At 39.1% G+C, this 16,054-nt stretch overlaps 1 protein-coding gene across 1 annotated transcript in view; it reads left to right on the top strand.

Annotated features, from left to right (window-relative positions):
• Positions 1-16,054, top strand: part of LOC144930530 (uncharacterized) — a 121,614-nt gene that overhangs the window by 68,320 nt on the left and 37,240 nt on the right. The window contains exons 3-4 of the mRNA XM_078852663.1: positions 2,617-2,779; positions 3,937-4,020. The gene's annotated coding sequence lies outside the window, so the exon portion shown is untranslated. The remainder of the gene's footprint in view (positions 1-2,616; positions 2,780-3,936; positions 4,021-16,054) is intronic.

Below are 16,054 nucleotides of genomic sequence, written 5' to 3' on the forward strand. Positions count from 1 at the left end.
CTCTTACTATTTGAGCTGTAGGCATAACTCTAGATGAACCCCTGGAGAGGTCTTGAAACATGTTTTCTTAATTATTTACTTGTCAGAAGTAAAATATTAGTTTATTAGGAATCTTGGATTCTATACCTAGCTCTTGGAAGGGAGTGTGGGTTTACAGTGGTTAGAGATAGGATAGTTGGATGTACTCCCTTTAAAATGCAGTGTTATGTACTGGATAAGATTGTGGTTTCTCATGTTAGAGTTTTGGGCCTATAGTGATCTTGTATAAACTCTTTGCTAATTTATTTTAAAAATGTGGGCGAGTGTTTAGCTCTTCCTTAACTGTCTTTTAGAGTGAGGTTTGGGATTGTAATCAATAATCAGGGTAGTAAAATGCATGGGAATTTAAACAACACTTAGAAGAGGTGGGTTTTGAACACCTGGTCTCCTCTTTGCCAGCTCAAGAAACTTTTCCTTAGGCTTCAAGTGTATTTGGGGTGTGTCTTTCTCTCTCATTTGCCCGCAGCAGATTTGTTGTCAAATTAAATATTGGTGGGTTTGCCTCAGTGCACATATTTTCCATTATGACTAAAAAGGTATATAACACTCTATAGATAAACACTACCCATGTATAACATACTCCATGATTCAGCACACAAGAAGCCACAATGATGCCAAAGGACAAGTCTCAGAGTGTCTTAAAGTGCAAAAGGAGTACAAAGAAAGTGAGACAATCAATGACCAAAAAAATCACCAGAAGAGGTGATTTGGAACTGCTCTTATTTGTTCTGTGTCAATTCATTTTTCATCAAACCACCATGAAAAAATCCAGATAGAACTCAGTTTATATTCTATGCTTTATTTTTTTTTTGCCATTTCAATGAGATTTTTACAAAATAATGTAAAGCTTCTGTTAAAATTGAGCTTTGTAAGTCAGCCTTACCTATGTCATACCTACCATTGCATCATAATAAGTGATATATTGTGCTTATATAGCACTTTCCAACCTAACATCCCAAAGTGCCTTATTAACATTAATGGGTCTTATTCTCATTTCACTAAGGCTATTTTATGCTGCTGTGCCAATGTAAAGGGGCCTTAAACAGTACACCCACTTTAAGACCACTTTCCTTGGTGGGGATGGTGTAAAGTTGCCTTAGCATCGTGCATTTAGCCTCACCACAAGTCTATGTAGTGGGTAACTAATGTCTCCATTGGACAGATGAGAAAATTAGGGCAAAAACAGGTGAAGTGATTCACCTCATTTCACATAGAAAAAGTCTGCTACAGCTGGGAATAGAATTCAGTTTTCCCTGACTCCCTGACTGCTTTCAGGTCTCTGTTAGTGCAGCAAATGTTTTGACAAAGTAGGCTGGCGAGTAGCTTTGTTCCACTGTGTTATTTTGTTATGGGTGACATCAGCTCAGATTCTGGGTTTAGTTATGTTTTTGTCCAGTGAACTAGGATGGAAGCTCTTCACAGCTGAATACATTAGGCAGTGGTTCTCCACCTGCGGCCCAATCAGCACACAGCTGCAGCCCATGTGACATTCTTGGGGCCATACAGGTAGTATTGGAAGCGGCCCACAATGGTAAATAGGTTGGGAACCCACTGCATTAGAGTCTGAGCTTTGGTGATAGTAGTCTGAAAAGTTAGGTAGTTGACGGTAAAGAGTAGCTGTCCTGATAATTATTTAGTGGATTCTGTGGTTCAGGAGAAGGACCTTCTGATTTCCTTCATGTATGTAATATATTATAGTCATTACTGTTTGGTACTTGGCACTTAAATAGCACTTTTCATGCACAGAGATTTAAGCATTTTATAGTGACAGGTAACTACCATGGGTGTGCAAGAACACCACCTTATGTTGTAACTGTGTCATCTTTTAGGAATTCCACTCTCTGTTTTGCAGATTGATCCTTATTGTATCCTGAAACTTAAACAAATCAACCATTAATTAATGGTTGATGTTACATTTCACATATCATGGAAAACATGTAATATTTAAAATTAATGTACCAATAAACTGTATATCTAATACTAGAAGGATCCTTTTTACAAAATAAATACATGGTGAGATTTCTGAAGGGGAAAACTTTAAATTGGATGGGTCTCAACACAGGCTAAATCATGTGTTGTAACTACTCTGATAGAATTCCTCTAAGGTTTAGCAGGGATCCTTGCTGATAAGTATGTTGGCATCAAAGGCTTAGACTTTTAGAATGCTGTGTGCACAGTTTATGTGCAAAAGTATATACCATTTCTGTGTTTAATTTACATGCATGACAGATGCACTTAGGAATGCAGTTGCAGGAAAAGTGCACTCAAATTTGCATTTCAGTACTTGCACACTCATGATATTTATGCAGTCATGGTAATAGCAGGTGCAGATTAAGTGTATGTACCAGCTGTGGTTCTACAGCTTTGTTCTCCTCCTGACATAATATCAAGTTAGTCTGTTATTAGCGGTTATACTTTTTTCAGTGTGTCATGTTAATTATGGTATAATTTTCATCCAGTCTACTAGGATACGTTCTGATGTCTGTATCTTTCTGTTTACATTTTGCATATTGTAGTCATTGTTTATTGTCAACATTACATAACTTTTACCTTTTGGGATTTTAATTCTCTTTCTAGGTGTGAAGCTGGAACCATAGTTATAAGGCAAGGACATGTTCCAAGTGAATGTTACTTAATACTATCTGGAAAACTAAAAGTCATAGGGGGTGATGCAAATTTCAAAGACCAAACTTTCACCTCTGAAATATTATGTGAAGCTGAAGAAGGAGACTTCGTAGGGGTAAATATTTTCATTTAAAAGTTTAATATTATTTGAATGAAAATATGCTTTAAAATGTTTAAAGGGGATATTTCCAAAGACACAAAAGGAAAGTCAGTAGAACCTGGATACCTAATTACCTTAGTCTCTTTTGTTAAGTTTTTAATAACATTTACGAAATTAAAAATAATGTGGTAAAAATTCCTCCTAAGGTGAAGTGTTCCATGAATCCTGGGATCTGTGCAGGAAAAAGGGGCAAGTTGGAGCAGATGTGGGGCATGGACGAGGAGGTGGGCAGAAGAGAGAACTTGGCTCCAGGTCCTATGATCTTTCTGTGACTGCACACCACAGTACATTCTAATTGATCCAGGCTTTCATGTTTTGTTTGTTTCTATGGGGCAGAGGGAAGGGAGACATGCTGTTTCTGGTCTCCAGTGACAGCCTGTAGGAATGTTTGGAAGAAATCTTATATAGATTACCTTCCTTCTCTTTAGCCTCTTCCTTCAGGAAGGGTCAATCAGGCCCTTAGACATTTGTTAATAAAAAATTAATTTGATGGGCCCAATAGATTGTCTAGTAGCAATGCAACATGCTGCTATGAGAGAGTTCTTGTCTCATACTTCCTGCCTAACGGGATTAAAGGAAAATGAACCTGTGTGATTAAATCTATTTTCATTTTAAAGGTGTTTGTTCCTCATACAATACAAATGGTGGTAACTCTCTTTAGTTTTGCACCCTAAAAATATTAGGCTGGATTTTGCCCCAAAGTACAAGTGTGCATCTTCCACAGAAGGCAGCATTTGGCCCTTTGAAATTAGATGCCCATTTAGAAGGTAGTTTACATTTAGAAAGCCCTCTGATTTCTTTATCTGCAATAATTTTATTTTCCCAACATTTACTTTAGAATTTTCAAGCTTTTTAAAATGTGTCCTTGAGCAGAGTGCGTTTGATATTAATTGCAAGGGGCAGTTAGGATAAAGCAATATATTACAGTCAATGGAAGTAGATAGAACTTAGTTCCTTGTAGGACTGGGTGCTTACCCAGTGTACTATTATTAATTTATCTTTATACCTTTAATTAAAAGTTGTACAATCCTCTATGCAATCTTAAGTTTTTTATTATAAAAGTAAACTGTACAGCTGAAAGAAGAATTATGCTTCTTGTTTTTGTTTTGCAGGAAATCTGTCTTCTGACTAATACAAACCGATCTACTTCCATTATATGTAAATCCGATGTGGAACTTCTAGTGATAAACAAAGAGGTACTTGGGGGGAAAAAAATGAATGGCAAAATAAGTGGTTTCTTTAATTGAATTTATTCTCTCCTAAAATACTTTTTAATACATTTCACATCTTTGAAGACAAAAATGGCCATTTAAAAATTAATCTCTGAACAATTAATGTTCTGATATTTAATTTCATTAGTAAATTGTTGTGCAAATTCTTTACAAGGAATGAACTCTGAATGTATAATCAACAGTATTAGGCTAGTTTAAAATGATACCGTTAGATGTTAAAAATAATGCAGATACAGCGTTCCAGGAGCCAAAGTATTGTGATGAAGAAAAAAGGCACCTGAGGTAAGCTGCTACAAAGTATTATTTTTTAGGAAATATATAGTGTGGCTTGTTACAGTAGTTTCTTTATATTTTCAGTTAGAACCCCTCTGAGACTCATATCTACAATACGATGTAGTGGTGCATGAACTGCTAATGTTATAGGAGAAAAACCATCTGATCACATTTGTATTGGCAGCTGTATCACAATTTGGCATATAAGTCTCTAGGGCCGAAACTTAAGTTTTTCAGTGTTTTTGGGAGATGAATTATAAATAAAGAACAATTTTTATTGCTGGTTCTGGGTCTCTTTTTATTTTAAAAATATTGACAAGGTAAATCTCATGAGGCAAAAAGAAAAGGAGTACTTGTGGCACCTTAGAGACTAACCAATTTATTTGAGCATAAGCTTTCGTGAGCTACAGCTCACTTCATCTAAGGTGCCACAAGTACTCCTTTTCTTTTTGCAAATACAGACTAACACGACTGTTGCTCTGAAACCTCTCATGAGGCAGTAAGTCTTAATTCGCAGGGTGATCGCCTAATGCTAGAAGTCTCTTCGTGGCTTTCTAAAGCTGTTTAGGCCATGAATTCCTGATGTAATGATGACAATAGTTTATCTATCTTGATGTGCCAGGTTGTAGAGTTTATTGCTTAGTCCCTCTCTAGGGAACTTTGAGTAACAGCCTTGATTTGCCTCTCCTGAGGGTGGGGGAATAGGGGAACTCATTGGCTGTTCTGGAACATTATAAATTATCTGTAGGAAGCTTTGTGGCATTGGACTCTAGCCCTAAAGTGCTTTTGGGTGTTGGTGTGGTTACCAGTATGGCCTGGAAAAAGAGCAGAGAGAAAAGAAAGACCATGATGTGGTGGTTTACTCTAATGGAAGCAAATAATGGTTCTGGATGTGTGTAAAAAGGTTAGTTTTTTTTTTCCAGACACCTTTGTCAATACTTATTATGTAAAAATCCGTACTTGATATTTGCCAAGATAAATCAGGCTGATATTCTCCTGCTCCTAATAATAGTAGAGCTATGCAAGTGAGATGCATTTCAATTTGAAAATGTTAGAGGAAATATCCTGACTGTTTTAGCACTCTAAGATCTTATTAGTTTAATGTGATCATTTTTATTTTTTAAAAACTCAACAGAAGCCCTAGGAATCTGATTACCTGCAACAATTGTGAGAATGGTTAATGTAATAAAATAGTATTGCGATACTGCAAAAATACACCATAAATAAAATCATGCCCTGGATGTGGTTTTCTCTTTTTGAATATCATATTCATTGTATTATTTGTAAAATAGAAAAGGAAAGAGAGAGCTCTATTAATCCAATGACCTTTTTTTACAAAGAATGATAACTGTGTGCTAATGGAAACATTCAAACAGTTGGTTATGTATGTTATGTATATGTAGTGCCCCAAACAGTGTTGTTACATGCTCATCAGTGAAGATTTTCAATTAGTTTTAGCAGCATTTTACAGGCACAATGATTTAGTTTCCTATATGAAAAAAAAATTGTTCATATTTTTGCATCTGGAAGGCTTCCTCCTTTCCCCAATGTTAGCTTTTATACCATTTGTTTATGTCAATACAACAGTATTTCTTTTGCTAGCACTTTTCATTTTATTCATGAAGGGAATTAGCATTTTATCCACTGCTGTTGTTTGTTCACTTCGAAGCAGAACAATTGTTGTTTTCCACTGCCACTAGTTTCATTCTCTTTTTAGAAATGTGCTTCAGTATGATAGGGCTGCTTTTGAAAATGGATATTTTGTTGTTCTGGAAGACAGTCATCACCAGCCTGCTGGAACAATTTGTATAGTGGGGGTGCTGAGAGCCATTGAACCAATCCGTAAACCCTGTCTATAATGAAATCCACTTCAAGCTAGGGGATGCTGCAGCTTTAATTTGCAGTGTCTAATCTGTATCCACAGTCTCTCTTTAGAGTTTCATACAAACCTCAGTTTTCCATATATCTGTTTTGTACTTGCTGGGTTAAACTGCTCTTAAAGCTTTCAAGAAGGTGTGTTACCTTTGCTCATCTGGAGTGAGGTCAGGCAAGTCCTGTGTCTCTGGAGCATGAGAGACAGGATGTTCAAATAAGTGTTGCTCTCTCCCCATGGTCTACTAAAATAGGTTTCATTGCACAGCCACACAAGGATAAGCACACAAATTATGACCTCCTCACAAACACATAACACAAACTGCATACTTTACCTGCGTACATATGTTAGCAGTGAATATTTGCTTATGTCACTGAGGTTGTAATTACAGAGTTTTTTGTTACTCTGTGAAGGAAATTAATATGTAACTTGCCTGTTTGGAGGCAGAAGGGAGTTCCTTGTGAAATTGCATGTCTGTCACTGTCAGTTGAAATACACTGTGTGAGCATTAAGGAATGGCATTTCCTACAACTTGGCATTTCCTTGCTTTGAATTTGTTTTTTGGGGATATCATACTTATTTAGCCCAAATTACTTAGCCCCAAGCTGTCAAGGAGCTGGACTGATACTGGTTCAAAGGGGGAAGTACCCATCTCCCAGGAGAAGTTACATGCTTCTGTTGGGTGACCAGATAGTAAGTGTGAAAAATCAGGATGGGGGTGGGGGGTAATTAGCACCTATGTAAGAAAAAGCCCCAAATATCGGGACTGTCCCTATAAAATCGGGACATCTGGTCACCCTAACCACTGTACTAGTTCAGGCATTTCCCAGCCATTTGAGACTGCTCCATTCACAGGAGTAAAAATGTCCACCCAGACTGATCATTGTAAATAGCAATTGGGGTAATGGGAATGAATGCAAATGATCCTCCCTCCCATGTCCTTAAGGTAGAAAGGGTGAGTTGTTTCTGGGTTGTCTGGCTAAATGTTAGTTAGAAAGTCTCCGTGGCCCAGAGATTCCTCTTCCCCACTCTGAAAATAGTGGGGCGTACACGATGCCACTGAGAACACCTTACACTGAGGGTAGACGGTTCATTTCCCTATCTCTCTGGATCTCCACCCTACACTTAAAAAAACTTCTGAAATAGCCCATTATTCCCGTCTTGGGGTTGAAGAAACTTGTGTGCTGCATACTCCAGTTGGGATGATGATCATTTCTCCCAAGCCACTGAGCTCTTTTTCAAGCTACTCTGCAATTCCTCACCATGGAGACATAGTTTTAAAGTTACAAGAGGAGTTTATACACCATTTTTTGTAATGGAAACACATTAACTGGTGTCTTCATTTGTACCAGCCCCACAAGAAATGCCATTTCAGAGTTTATAGAGGCTACAGTGTGATCACTGAAAATATGGTAATATGATGATGTAATAAAGTTTATTAAAGAACCTAATTTAACAAAAGATGAGAGTGCTTTGTACTAAAGTCAGAGGTGGAATGGCCTGGGTACAGCGTATTTTTTTTTTTTTTGCCAGGGAAATGCCATCTGGGATTTTATAATAATGTGTTTATCACTTTTGCACTATGACTAATGTGTCTATAAATTCATGTCCGTCAACAATAGTCTAGCCATTTAAAAAGAATGTTTCTCTCTCTCTTCACCTTATGTGAAGTCATTTATGCATATTTTGACTTTGCAGGTTCCTTTCAAAACTGTGTCTGCCAGTCACATACAGAAATATAGAGCTGCCCATCTACCTTTTTTATGTATTATTAATATCTTTGACTCAGCAGTGCTTCTGATTCTCTGTTTTGTTTTATATTGCAAGAGGTTGAAGATTAAACTCCATAAGAATCAGTCTACCTAGGGGAATTGAATAATGGAGTAAAGAAATAAAAAGATACTTTAAAAGCCTTGTCAGCTCTTGGGACTTAGAGAGGCAAAGTGAGGGAGGCTCTTCTTAAATGCTTTCATTTTATCACCTCTGGAACTGCAAATAAACAGTAGAGCGGAAACAAAAACCATAGACTTCTCCAGTACTTTAGCAATGGTGATCATGTAGTCAACAGGCCTTATTGTATACTGTAAATCTAAAAACAATTGCATTGATGCTGGACTTTCCCACTCCAAATATTCCACCAGAGTGTGGTGATCAGTGCTGTGGGCCAACCTCCATACTGCTAAGAATTCTCTTGTCCATATGGGTCATATGGCACTAACTCCATGTGGAGAAGTTCAAGTATGTCTGATCATCCAAAGATTTCTCAGCCAGTAACTCAGTCCAGACAGCTATAAATAGTATTCCAACTTTGGTTAGAACTGGCTTCAAGTCTTGCCTCTGTTGTTCATTTTGTCAACATAAAGATATGACTACCTTCTCATATGTAGCCACCTTTTTTCCCATATACCACCTCAGATTGATTTGTGTACAATTGTTGCTGTTTCAGTTGCCTAGAAGGCAAGTGAAATACAAAAGCAAGAGGATGCAGCAAACATAGCTGATGTACCATTAGGCTGGAGGAAATGCTGTAGTATGCAACACAGTCATGTTTGTTGAAAATGGGTCAGATGAACATGTCAGAATCTAGTTAAATAAATATGGAGTGTGGACGGGGATGAGGAAGTGGGTATTTTTTTTCTTGTTTTGTCTTGTTTTCATTTTGTTCTGTTTTACATTTAATGTAATTTGACTGTGCAATATATGTGATTTTTAGTAGTAATAATATGTTGTAGATGACTGTCCTGAAGCCCCCTGCCCCATTGAAATAGATGGGACCCTTTTCCCCCTAACTTTAATGGAAGTTGGATCTGTCCCAAAGTGTGTATGAAAAATAGCTCCACTGTAGTTAAGTAATGTACTACAGCCCATAGATAATATATCAGACAATTCTGTTATTTGAATGATAGCAGAATCAGAGAACTATTTATGTCAATATTATGTATTTTTTCCTGGCTACTATGCAGTTTAGGTACCACTGTGTGGAACAGTGGCTAGAGCACTGGCTTGGGACTCTCAAGGGTTGGGTTTTATTCCCAGGTCTGACACTCACCTGCTGTGTGACCATGGCAGAGTCAATTCACCTCTGCCTGACTCAGTTTCCCCATCTGTAAAATAGGGTTAATCTTACTGATCTCCTTTGTAAAGTGCTGTGCAATCTAATGATGCAAAGCACTTTGTAAGGAGTTATGGTATTGTTATTTTGCATCTTTAGGTACCTATATACCTTTGAAAATGTGGCCTCAAGTGCCTAAGTGGGACGTGAAAGTGGGACTTATGCTTCTTAATCATGCAGGTGCTTTAGAAAATATTACCCTTAATTTATAGTGCAGTTGCATCTGTTCCTGTGTGAAAGAGGGATTTTACACTGTATAGTGTACTTGAATATTTTGCTTAGATTTCCATGACTTGAAATAAATTCAGAGGATTTCATCCTGTATTTTAGCTGTAACTCCTGTGTAGCTAATGTATATGATTTTGTGGTATTTACATTTATCAAAACTGTCATTTCAGTTTAGTGTTCCAAATGAAACATGAGCCCAGTAATTCTTTAAACAGTCTGAATTTCAACGTTTAAAAGGATTTGAAATGAGGCAAAAATTAATTGCATCCCTAATTGAGACAGCCAACAAAGATGCCAATTAGTGTAGTTATAACTTTGTGATTGTTGATATTGTCGACTAATAAATGGACTGTGTTCACCAACTCATTTCACATAGGTCACCTGTGATGGGCCGGATAGGCCCCACACTGGCATCAAGGGGTTGAAGAGAACTTGTGAGCCCAGCTGACCTCACCCCACCACTACTTGCAAAAAATGTCCAGGAAGGAGAGCAGAGCTCTGCTACTTGCTTGACAAGGGAAGCCTTGATTCCAGCCAAGAGCCTGAGGTGTCCCAGAGCCTGGGCTCCAGCCTGAGCCTGAATGTCTAAAGTACAATTAAACAGTCCCTTACCCTGAGCTCCGGGAGCCTGAGTCAGCTGACATGGGTTTTTAATTGCAATGTAGACATGTCCTAAGACACCTTGCTACGTAGATGAGCCATTTGGTGGATGGGACAGCTAGGCCCAGGAAGACGGACAAGAAGGGACTAGCTGCATGGAGACCATGCAGCTCCCCAGCCTTACACCCCAGAGCTGTACCATCTTACCCTGGTCAGAAGCCTGACCAGTGTAAGTTTATTACCCAGTCCACCCCTCCCCCAGTGTGGAGAGAACATATACTAGCCTTTTTTTGTAACCTGAGCTGAGATTTCCCAAGCACTTCAAGGAAAATACACCCTTTTAGGTAAAATATAAAACAGATTTATTAACTACAGAAAGATAGATTTTAAGTGATTATAAGTGGTAGGCATAAAAGGTCAGAGATAGACATTAAAAGAAAAAAGATACGCGCACAATCTAAATCTTATGTCTTATGTGACAGGACAAGGCCAGATGGCTATAGAAAAGTAGTGGGAGATATATTAGCTCCAGGCTAAACAAATCCCTGGTACCAGGTTAAGTGAAATGGAAGCTGCTCCAGGTCAATTAAGACACCTGGGGCCAATTAAGAACTTTCCAGAAGGCAGGGAGAATGCTATGTTGATTGGGACACCTGAAGCCAATCAGGGGCTGGCTGAAACTAGTAAAAGCCTCCCAGTTAGTCAGGTGGGTGTGCATGTCAGGAGCTGTGGGAGGAAGTTGTGCTGTTGGAGAGGCTGAGTAGTACACACCATATCAGGCACAAGGAAGGAGGCCCTGAGGTAAGGGTGAAGTGGAGCTTGAGGAAGTGAGGGCTGCTGTGGGGGAAGTAGCCCAGGGAATTGTACATGTCATGTTTCTAAAAGGTCAGCTACCATAGCTGATACTATTAGGGTCCCTGGGCTGGAGCCCGGAGTAGAGGGTAGGCCCAGGCTCCCCCCACCCCCGACCTTTGCCCCCTGATTAATCACTGAGACTGAGAGACAACAGAGACTGTGCAAGGAAGGATAACTTCTCCTCACCTCCCTCACTGGCTTATGATGAAAATGGCTCAGTAGACTGTGACCCTTGTCTCTAGAGAAAGAAGGGTTACGTGCAGGGTCACAGTGAGCCTCTGAGGCAAGCGAAATCTGCCAGGAAATGCGGGACCCACAGAGGCAAGGACAGAGCTTTGTCACACTTATTACACTAGACAGTATTTAGATCAAGCAATTTTCTCAGCCCACTGGATATTATAGTTCTTAATACACAGGCTTCTCCCTTAGCCTGGACCAGTCTCCTCAATTGAAGTTTTCTGTTTTCCCAGCATTCTTGTTGCTTCTAGCCTAGGTAGGGGAGGAGAAAGGAAAAAGCATGATGCCACTGTCCCCTATATTATATCCTTAGTCCGTATGCCTAGAAAACACTAGCCCAGGCATGTCTTGGTGAGCTTTGCTTAGTCACAGGGTTGAACAATCCCCCTGGTGTGATCTTGTGCAACTGAATCATAGAGTTCAGTAGTCCCTGTTATGTGGTGCTTGGGCAGTCCTCATTGAATTGCAAATCCCTTGATTACAACTCTCCTGCTGATTAATGGTCGTTGAGCACTCTCCTGGGAGTTGTTTGCCTTCATTGTATGTCACTAGCAAATTTATAACATATTTCAGTAACAACCATACAGCAAAATCTCATAACTTCACACACACTAATGATGATATACATATTTGTACAGAACAACAGGTTTCAGCAGATTGTGAACTTTCATACGATATCTTACATGGCATGCTTTCTATGAAATATCACAACCATATATGAATGATGAACATGGGGATTATAGGGTGCTATTTTGAGGTACATGTCTCAGCTAAGAGTAGTAAACAATAAAAAAAAATTATTTTTGCCAATAATCAGGTGTTGCATGATTATATAATGGGACCAGTACTATAAGATAAGAAGGTGTCATTGTTATAAAGCCACTTTTCTGACTGTAACCACACTTTAAATAGTTCCCTTCTTTGCTGGAAGTGTTGTGGTAAGGTACTTGGATCCAAAGACTGAGTTATGGTAAACATAATTTTATTAAAATTACTTAACATTAAGTGGGATGCAAGGCTTTTGCTGTGGTTACCAAAAGAATGAATGGTTGTGCACAATATAGGCATATGACTTTAATTATGTTATTAGCTGTAAGAAGAGTTGTTTGTATGGTTTTATAAAAGTGGGAGTGCTCGCAGAAGAGAAATTTCCCTCCCTCCCTCCTGCAACTCATTTTGGGCCTGATCCGATGAGGCATTGAATACCCTCACTGAGATATTCAGCACCTTTAACTCATTACTTTTGATGGGGATTGAGAGTGCTCAGCACTTGCAGGCAGGTTCACTCAGTGACTCTCAGGCTTGGGCCTTTTATTTGTTTTTTTGGAGAATCTTTTTTTTTTAAGTATAGAGAATAACACATGGTATACAGCAGGGATCAGCAACCTGTGGCATGGAGCCCATCAGAGAAATCCGCTGGCGGGCCAGGATGGTTTGTTTACCTGCAGCGTCCGCACGTTTGGACTGTCACAGCTCTCACTGGCTGTGGTTCGCTGTTCCAGGCCAATGGGGGCTGCGGGAAGTGGCGTGGGCTGAGGGATGTGCTGGCTGCTGCTTCCCACAGCCCCCATTGGCCTTGAATGGTGAACCGCAGTCAGTGGGAGCTATGATTGGCTAAACCTGTGGATGCTACAGTAAACAAACCGTCTCAGCCCGCCAGCGGATTTCCCTGATGGGCAACATGCCACAAGGTGCTGATCCCTGGTATACAGTGTACATAAGAACAGCCATACTGGGTCAGACCAATGGTCCATCTAGCCCAGTATCCTGTCTTCCGACAGTGGTCAATGCTAGGTTCCCCAGAGGGAGTGAACAGAACATGTAATTACCAGGTAATCCATCCCCTGTCGCTCATTCCCAGCTTCTGGCAAACAGAGGCTAGGGACACCATCCCTGTCCATCCTGGCTAATAGCCATCGATGGACCTATCTCATTCTTTTTTGAACCCCTGTTATACACATGAACAAGACTCATATTATTTAAAATATACTGACAACCTCTGAGTCATAGATGTATTAACAAAGGGATAATACTTGTATTGCATTAAATACCCATCTTTGTGGCAATTCTGTCATAGGAGAGACAAAGACAAATGTCAGCTGTCATCAGAGGAAAAAAGCTATAACCGATAGGATCAGGGCTAATAAAAGATTTGTTATGAGACATCTGAGGTGAGAAGTGGTTTGAAGGTTTGGGACAATAATTGCAATGTATAAACTGACAGCATGTTTGAGAGAGTTTTCAAAATGTATTTGTTTTCAAAACAAAAAAAACCTGGGTCCTTTTAAACCTTGGTAGCAGTGATTAAGTATGGCACAGATTTTCAAAACTTAAAGTCTTGGCCTATTATGTAACCTATACGGACCAGTTACATGAAAGGATTAATTTCCGGATATTTTTTCCTCTAAGAAGTCAACCGAAAACAAGATATAAATTAATGAAATCTAAAAAAATCAAAGCAAAATCCCTACCCCCAAGCAGAGTTTTTATCCTGAAAAAGGAGAAGTGCCAGACACACTATGGAGTTGACTAGAGTTTTTGCAATTACTATTGATTTTAGGTGGAAAGTACTCGGATACTGCTAAAATCCTAAAATAGAGTCAAGTCACAGAGCTGCCTCTGCCAGCTTTTTGTGCCTATGAAGATTCCTCCTTTAAAGGGGAATTCTTCAGTGCAGATCCCTTGCCACATTTAGTTCAGTTTGGTCTGCATAAGACTGAATTTAGCAGACTGAAGACTCTGGTTCAAAATGTTTAAAATTAAAGGAGAAAGATGAAGATGATCTATACAGTCAAGTCCAGCACTTCTTAATCAGTGTAACAATTGATGCCATAGCGCAAACTTCGCATTAACTATATTTCATGCCTTGGAAAGTGGGAGAGTCCTGTAATACGTTTTTAAGACAGTAATTTGTTTAATCTCCAGAGGCAGCACAATAATCTTGGTTATTTTAAGTAAAAAATGCCTGAGGGGAGAGAATCTCTATCAGTACCACCTGGGTCAGAATGAACATTTAAGGAAGTAGTGTGTTAATACTAATAGAATTTATTCATACATATTTTATAACTTCTAGCTTTTGTAGCTGAATATAATGAATGGCGCTCTAAGAGGTTGAGTCATCATGCTGGTAGCTGGTGCCAGTTTCCAGGCATTAACTTTAATTATTTATGCTTTCTCTAATAGAATTTGTGGCACATTTTAAAAGTAAAGAATTCTGTCTTACCAAAGGCATGCCTTAGTACCTGGCACACAGACTGAGGTTGACAGAAGTAAAAATTTAGTTTCCACTTTGACTTAAGTCAAAGATTTAGTTTTGGGTTTTGGGTTTTGTTTAATTACAGTGTATAGTATTTTCACCTCTAGGACTGGTTGTTGTTTTTGAAAAAGGAGCTGTCAAGGTTCCTTCCCCACTCTGAACTCTAGGGTACAGATGAGAGGACCTGCATGAAAAACCCCTCTCAGCTTATTTTTACCAACTTAGGTTAAAACTTCCCCAAGGTACAAACTATTTTACCTTTTTGTCCCTGGACTTTATTGCTGCCACCACCAAGCGTCTAACAAAATATAACTGGGAAAGAGCCCGCTTGGAAACGTCTTTCCCCGCAAAATCCCCCCAAGCCCTACACCCCCTTTCCTGGGGAAGGCTTGATAAAAATCCTCACCAATTTGCATAGGTGAACACAGACCCAAACCCTTGGATCTTAAGAACAATGAAAAAGCAATCAGGTTCTTAAAAGAAGAATTTTAATTGAAGAAAAAGTAAAAGAATCCCCTCTGTAAAATCAGGATGCTAAATACCTTACAGGGTAATCAGATTCAAAACGTAGAGAATCCCTCTATGCAAAACCTGAAGTTACAAAAAGACACAAAAACAGTAATATACATTCCATTCAGCACAACTTATTTTATCAGCCATTTAAACAAAACGGAATGTAACGCATATCTAGCTAGATTGCTCACTGATTTGTTTACAGGGGTTCTGACCTGCATTCCTGCTCTGGTCCCGGCAAAAGCAACACAGACAGAGAGAACCCTTTGTTCCCCCCCTCCCTCCAGCTTTAAAAGTATCTTTTCTCCTCATTGGTCATTTTGGTCAGGTGACAGCGAGGTTCTCTTTAGCTTCTTAACCCTTTACAGGTGAAAGTATATTTTCCTCTGGCCAGGAGGGATTTAAACGTGGTTAGCCTTCCCTTTATATTTATGACAGGAGTGAATTAGTGAATGGAAGAACAAGCCAAATGGATGGTTGGCCACAACTTACAATGTGACATAATGCTGCATTTTGTGGCCTTGTTGGATTATGGAGTCTGAATATACAGACTCATGCATCTGTCCTAAATATAATGCCAATATTTTGTACTAATGTAGCATTTTTCATTTTCAATGCATTTTACATAAACTAAGTAATTTTCACAATACCCTTTTGGCAGGTAATTATTATCTCCATTGTACAGATGGAGAAGCTGAGACAAAGATGAAATGACTTGCCCAAGGTTATAGAGAAAACTAGAGTCAGAGTCAGATTTTGAGTTTAGGCATTCCTAGCATGGAGGGCTAGTATATGCACAATTTGGAACCAAATCATGTTTTAATTCACACCTTCAGCTATAAGAAAAGGAGGACTTGTGGCACCTTAGAGACTAACCAATTTATTTGAGCATAAGCTCTCGTGAGCTACAGCTCACTTCATTGGATGCAGAAATGCATCCGATGAAGTGAGCTGTAGCTCACGAGAGCTTATGCTCAAATAAATTTGTTAGTCTCTAAGGTGCCACAAGTCCTCCTTTTCTTTTTGCGGATACAGATTAACATGGCTGCTA

The sequence above is a fragment of the Lepidochelys kempii genome, chromosome 4 (assembly GCF_965140285.1).
Source record: "Lepidochelys kempii isolate rLepKem1 chromosome 4, rLepKem1.hap1, whole genome shotgun sequence".
Classification (NCBI taxonomy): domain Eukaryota; kingdom Metazoa; phylum Chordata; order Testudines; family Cheloniidae; genus Lepidochelys; species Lepidochelys kempii.